The sequence below is a fragment of the Panthera onca genome, chromosome C1 (assembly GCF_046562875.1).
Source record: "Panthera onca isolate mPanOnc1 chromosome C1, mPanOnc1 haplotype 2, whole genome shotgun sequence".
Lineage (NCBI taxonomy): Eukaryota > Metazoa > Chordata > Mammalia > Carnivora > Felidae > Panthera > Panthera onca.
In genome coordinates, this window is record NC_138346.1 from 151,734,521 (window position 1) to 151,741,178 (window position 6,658).

The 6,658-nt window shown below is 39.6% G+C and overlaps 1 pseudogene; it reads left to right on the forward strand.

Moving 5' to 3' along the window:
- Window positions 1–378: 378 nt before the first annotated feature.
- On the forward strand, window positions 379–906 carry LOC132673879 (large ribosomal subunit protein eL20 pseudogene; annotated as a pseudogene).
- The last annotated feature ends 5,752 nt before the right edge of the window (window positions 907–6,658 follow it).

Here is a 6,658-nt window from a genome sequence, read left to right on the forward strand (position 1 = left end):
CCACTGGCTACCCCTTGTACTTTTTTTTAATGTTTGTTTATTTTTGAGACAGAGAGAAGAGAGAGACAGAGCACAAGAGCGGAGGGCAGAGAGAGAGGGAGACACAGAATCCGAAGGAGGCTCCAGGCTCTGATCTTTTGGCCGAGTCCAATGCGGGGCTCGAACCCATGAACTGTGAGATCATGACCTGAGCCCAAGTCGGCCGTTTAACTGACTGAGCCACTCAGGTGCCCCTGGCCACCCCTCGTATTAAGCAGTTTGTTACCTAGGGATTCAGACTTTTCAACATCTTTCTTACTATTGTTAATGGAGAGACTAACTAAGCTCAATTAAAATTACAAATACCTTCCTTGGATGGCAAGGAGAGCAGAGTTTGCCATGAAGGCTTTGGGCACCCCGCAAGAGTACAAAGCGCTGGGGTGCTGCCTGTCCACCCCCAAATGCCGCATTCTGCCCCTGTATCACATGTGAATCCCTGCACTTGATGCTGTGGCCAAGTCCCGCTTCTCCTACTCTGTGTCTCACCTGAAGAAGATGAGGAAGTGTTCAGGGCAAACTGTCTACCCTGGACAAGTGTTCAAGAAATCCCCCTTGAGGGTGAAGAACTTCAGCATCTGGCTGTGCAATGACTCCCGCAGCAGCATCCACAACATCTGCCAGGAGTACCAGGACCTGACCACTGTAGGTGGTGTCACCCAATGCCATGGTGCCATGGGCGCCCAACACCATGACCAGGCCCACTGGATCCAGATCATGAAAGTGAAGGAGACTGCAGCCAGAAAGTGCTGCCCACTGGCAGCCAAGCAGTTCCACAGCTCCAAGATCGAGTTCCTGCTGCCCCACCGGGTCCTGTGTCACCAGCACAAGCCACGCTTTACCACCAAGAGACCCAACACCTTCTTTTAGGTGTAGAGCCTCCCTGTCCCCAGGTCTGCCCAAATAAACTCCTTGGGAAAACCGAACTATAAAAATAAATAGATAAATAAATAAATAAAATAATGAAATTACAAATAACTAACCAGATCTATCATTATTAGGAAGTTAATCTAAATGTCACTGATCATATAACCTTTTTCTAAATAAGATTCCTTAATCTGAGATTACACCTGTCTCACTTGCCATTTTCAGCACTGGACAGAGCAGGACTTCTCCCTTATCCTAATGTATAAAGCAAACATCAAGAGAAAGTGGAGGTATGCCTACACCTCAGAGTTATTACAAAGATCTTAACTGTTATCTAGATAAACTTTCTTAGTATTTTTGGAGTCTCTTTAAAAAATCTGATGGAATGCATGGTGGCTGTTTGAGAAAATAAAATAAATAAAACAAAGCAAAACTGAAAAAAAAAACAGGAAATAAAAAGTGGGGGCAGATATAGATGGGACAGTTCATTCACTATAGGTTAAGAAACCCTGGTCTGGGAATATGGGATTGAATCAGTGCACTAGCTTTGGAACATAGTAAGAACTGAAAGACTAATAGATGACAGAGTTTTACAGATGAATTCACAATGAGTCACGAAGGAAAAGGAGACCAATGGCAAGGATGTAGAAGAACCTGGGCCAGAAATATGCTATTCCTTCAGTAGCATGACTTAGATAACAATCTGTATCACTCCTTTCATTCCCCATTTCTTATAGAGACTATCCGTGGGCTATTTCACTTACCTGAATATCTAAAATAAATACATTCAAGGGAAAAGCAATAAAGGTAAATAACACAACATAGAAATAAATGAAGAAATCTTAAAAGTACTTTAGATCTCTCCAAAATGAAAAAAGAGAAATGTCTTCAGAGATATCTATATTATAAAGAGAACATTTTTTTATCATGGTTAATAGAGTTATAACCAGAAATAAATGGAAGAAGTCATATATGTGCACGCATTTTTGTGAAAATCAGTACACGTGCCTATGCACACAAATTATGTCTGTGTCTTTATGTGCGTGAACGTATAATATACTATTTATCTATCTTTCTAGCTCTTAATATAATTTCTTTGACAATCTCATTGCTAATAGATTCAGGTGCAGTCTCTCAAGGGAAGTGGTGGAAAATATAGCTCTTTTTGAAGAATGGTAAAATAGACTAGATATTTTGTGAGCAGATTGGTGTGTACAATTTCCAAGTAAACTCGAAGGCAGTAAAATATGGAGATTAAAAAAATTATAAAAAATAAGTTGCTAAAAAGGTGATGGAATTTTGGAAACATACCTAACTCACTGAATTAGAATTTCCATATATTCGATTGCTATAAATATGCCTAAAATGTTAGCTATTAATTAAACTGGAGTTATAAAATAAAAAGCCAGTAATTTTAGAATTTTGCCAGAGTATCTCAGTAAACATGAACATAGTTCTAACCCATCGTGAGATGAAGAACAGGCTGCCTAGCAACCGTTTTAACTAGTTCCCCAGAGGTTCTCAAGAGAAAAATGGGTGTTTGGAGGGAGAGCATTTGTTTTTGTTTTTGTTCTTATATCAAAGTTGCAGGATCATTTCTAGCTTCTCTAGTCATTTTTCTTCTTGTCCTCATCATCTGAAAGAAATAATGAAAAAGAGGAAGCAAAGAAGGAAGCAAGGGAAGGAGGAAGAGAGGGAAGAATGAAAGATGGATAAAGATCAATATGGGCCGTCTGAAGCACTCACTCAGGAATTCAAACATAATAATGGAAATCGAAGTCAGGTTCTTCTGTTTATCATATACAGGCATATACACCTTTTTGTGGAATGCTCACAAATCAAATTCAAAGTAATGACATTGGCTGGAGAAACTACACATTCATTGAAATGTGTGACAGGAAAGAATATATGTTGGTGGCATTTCTTGACCCAGGATTCAAGGGCAACTTTGAAACTCTATGCCTACTTCATGAAGCCATAGATCACAAGGAAGATGTTCTCATAAAGAAAATGTGGCAGGTTAGGTCACTCTCCTCCTTCCAGACTTCCTGGTTAAGTAAAAGCACACTCATAAAACATTCACAGCATATTTTCATAGGATGTCCTATCATGTAAGTCCCTGACAGGGGAGGGAAGAGAAAGTGTTTGATGCTGATTCCAGAAACAGTAGCTTTAAGTGTTTCTTTTGAGAAATGTAGAGAGAGAGAGAGAGATGCACCCAGTTTTTACTATGTACCTTTCATATAGCCTTTATGAGTTTGGGAGGGAAGAACAAAGATGATTTCAGGTTAAATTCCAGAGTTAATGATGTGTTCATGAAAATGTAGAGAGCAAAAATTATGAGTTAAAAAGGTTATCATCTCAGGCAAAGCCGAAGCAGTGGTGGATCTGGAGCAGGATGGGTAAGTTACATACATGAGATGCTTAGGAACATAAATTACCTGTATTCTTATTTTATGCAATTGTTTTTATGGCTTTTGACTCCATTTTAAGACTCTGTGGCCAGTTGGGTTTAGTGAACATCATTTTGCAAGCCAACAATGCAAAAGTGCTTCAATGATAAAAACTGGGCTTTATAATCATTGTAATATAGAAACAATGTTCCTTCTAGAACTTACTCTGAGCCCTGGGTTCATTTGTAGCTCTATTATTGACCCCATATGAAACATAGAATTTATTTGCTGTTTAGTACTTTCCTGAAGAACAGAAGAGAAAGTGGTTCCATTGCTTTGAATTACCTGAGAAAGTTGCCATAATTTGCCATTTCCCAATGCAAAGCTGGATTTCAAAAGTTAGATTCTGACCTCAATGATGAATGTTAAGTGCCAAGACTGTATTTTAACTATGCTGAGGCATAAGACTTATATGTAACTCCATTTGTTTAGGTTATAATGAAGATTTATTTTGACACATTATTCTATGTATTTCAGCATCTTATCATTGATTGGGACATTATCAAAACAAAACCTTTTGTGAGGTAGGGAGGCTTTTTCCATTTTCATATTTTTTTATATTCTAGTTCTTCATGTTTCCTAAAGGTAAATAATGCATGAGAAAACCTGCAGTACCCTGACTAGCATTTTTCTTTAAATATTAAATACTGCTTTTGAAAATGTTTGAACTATGAATAGTTGTGCCCAATAATTTTCCGGTTAGAAATAAAGCTTGATGTTTATCCATTCTCCCTTTGATGTCGTAGCACACTAATGCTCTGCAGCGTGGTTGACTACTGAATTCCACCCAAAAGTTATGAAACTTACAATTTCATGAAAAAACAAGGATACAGATACTCTTTGAAGGAGTGGTTTACATGTTTAATAGAAGGGTGTTTTTTTGTTTTTTTTTTTTTTGGCAGTGGCTTTGGTTTCTTATTGATGTTGTTTTCACAGCTAAGGATATGTTCGATTTTATTTTTTTTTTCAATAAATGTCATGACAACCCTAAATTAAGTCCACTAATGTATAAAGGAAACGATTCCATGGATAATACCAAAGAGTACTTCACTTCAATTGCTGTAAACCTTCCAAAGGACAGTTTAAATTGCTCCTACCTACGTATGTATCTTATTTGAAAAAGTCTACAGCTTAGTAATCCAGATTTCCTACAAAGATCGAGAAAAATCCTCAATTTATGCAGTTGAGGATTTTTATAATGAGGAAAAAAATTACAGTTTACAAGTAAGCTAAAATAGGTGGTGCAGTGGCAGCTATTGAAGTCAGACATGAGTTGTATTCTAAAAATTTCCCAAATCATTCAGAATACTTAGTACAAAGTCCTCTTTCCTTCCTTACTTAGGGTTAAGGTGTTCTCATAAGGTCTCCCCACTGGGGACATCTTTACATGATTCATAGAAATCTCATACATAGCACAGGAAGAGTTGTAACAGGATAATGGTAATATACACGCATGCTGGAGTCAAACTACCAAACTCACTGACCATCGGACCTGGGAAAACTGTTCAATCTCTGTACCTCAGTTTCCTCATCTTCAAATGAAGATAATAATAGTGCCCACCTCTAGAACCGCTGAGCAGGAAATGAATTAATATCTGCCAAGAATCAACAAGTGTCTGTCTGAAACATTGTATTATGGTATGACAGCATGGCAAACATTATCTAATGTTGACAAAATACTTCATCAGCCTTATAATTTATTGCTTTGGGGTTTGACCAAATATAGATTTTAATAGGTGAGGGGGGAGAGGCCATCATTCGATACCTATCACTCCTTTACCAAATATTTATTGATGATACACATTCCAGTTGTGAGGTAGTTAGAAGGATCAAGTCCTTGAAACTACTAATGTTACTAAACAACCAGAAGTACAGTGAAAGGAACCTATCACTGTTGTCCATGTCCCAGAACAATCAATTAGGATGTGTGCATCTGTTAGAGTTTTGTTGTTTTCATTTTTTTTACGTTCATTTGTTTTGTGAAAGACAGCAGGAGTGGGGGAAGGGCAGAGAGAGTGAGGCTCCCCTCTGTCAGCGCAGAGCCCCAGGCAGCTCCAACTCACAAAACGGTGGTGAGATCACCACCTGAGCCAAAACCAAGAGTGAAAAGCTCCATACTCGACACACGGGGCCGCCCAGGCCACCCCTCCATTAGACAGAGTTAAATGCCTTTTGTGGGGAATTGTCTTTTGGGGTAGGAAATGGACACAGCTTTAAAGGCATTTTATAAACAGTCAAATCGTAGCCAGGGTACCCCTTTAATAATTTACCCAATTAGAGTATTAACAATTTATCCAATCTCAGCCTCTAAGGATACAATCTGAAATAATATTTTAATTGCCTAGGATAAGTAATGCACTTATTAGGAAATTCGCTGGATATTCTATCTTATGTGCTTTTGATAAGCCCAACAAGAGCCCATTCTGCGTCGACCTCTTTACTGAGGGCTATTCATCCGGTGATGACCAAGACTGGTTCCTCCTGGCAAGATGCTCAAATCTCACAAGTGCATACAGGTGAATGTGAAACGAACTTTCATACAAAATTACTGTCATAGTGCAGCGTTGGTGATACAGTGGTGAGCACAGCTGCCTTCCAAAATTACTGCTATACTTTTATAAGGAAGTGTTTTGGATTGCACAAAGAGCAGTGAAAGTCTAGTTGGCTTAAGCAAGGGGTTAGGTCAAGAAAACTTGAAAAGTCTACCGTACGTTGGGCAGATGAGCATTCTAACAGAATATTCAAAATCCTTCTTAACCATCTTAAAAATCTTTAAGGCCCAATAGGATATACTCAGTCATATCCCTTAATTTGCCAAAGACCAATGATCTCCAAACAGCCGACACTGAACCTGGTAAATTAAATTTCCCACATGTACAAATTCAACTGCTACATTACGATGCCACACAATGAGGCCTAACTGGATAGAAAGAGGAGAGGGGGGCTGAAAGAAATCACAAGAGCAAGCAAAGTGCAGCCCAAAGGCTGGGACTGAACAAACGGGCTTACCGGTTAGAGGAGGCAATGCGGTGAAACCTCGAGGCTGTGCCGGACCTGCTGGATGCAATACACCCTCCTCCATGCCCGGGTTGCGCGCTGAGCAGGAGAGACCGAGGACAGGCAGAGGAACCGAGTCACGAGTCCCTCGAAGGTGCTGCTGCAGAAGCGCGCCAGGAAAATCGGACCTTGGGATGTGGAAGGTGACCTCTCGCCAACCTCATAGGGCGGGAAAAGAAACCAACACAAAGGAACACGGACGACGCGAGGGGAGGAGGCAGGCATCCTGAGGGTGCGGGGTTTGC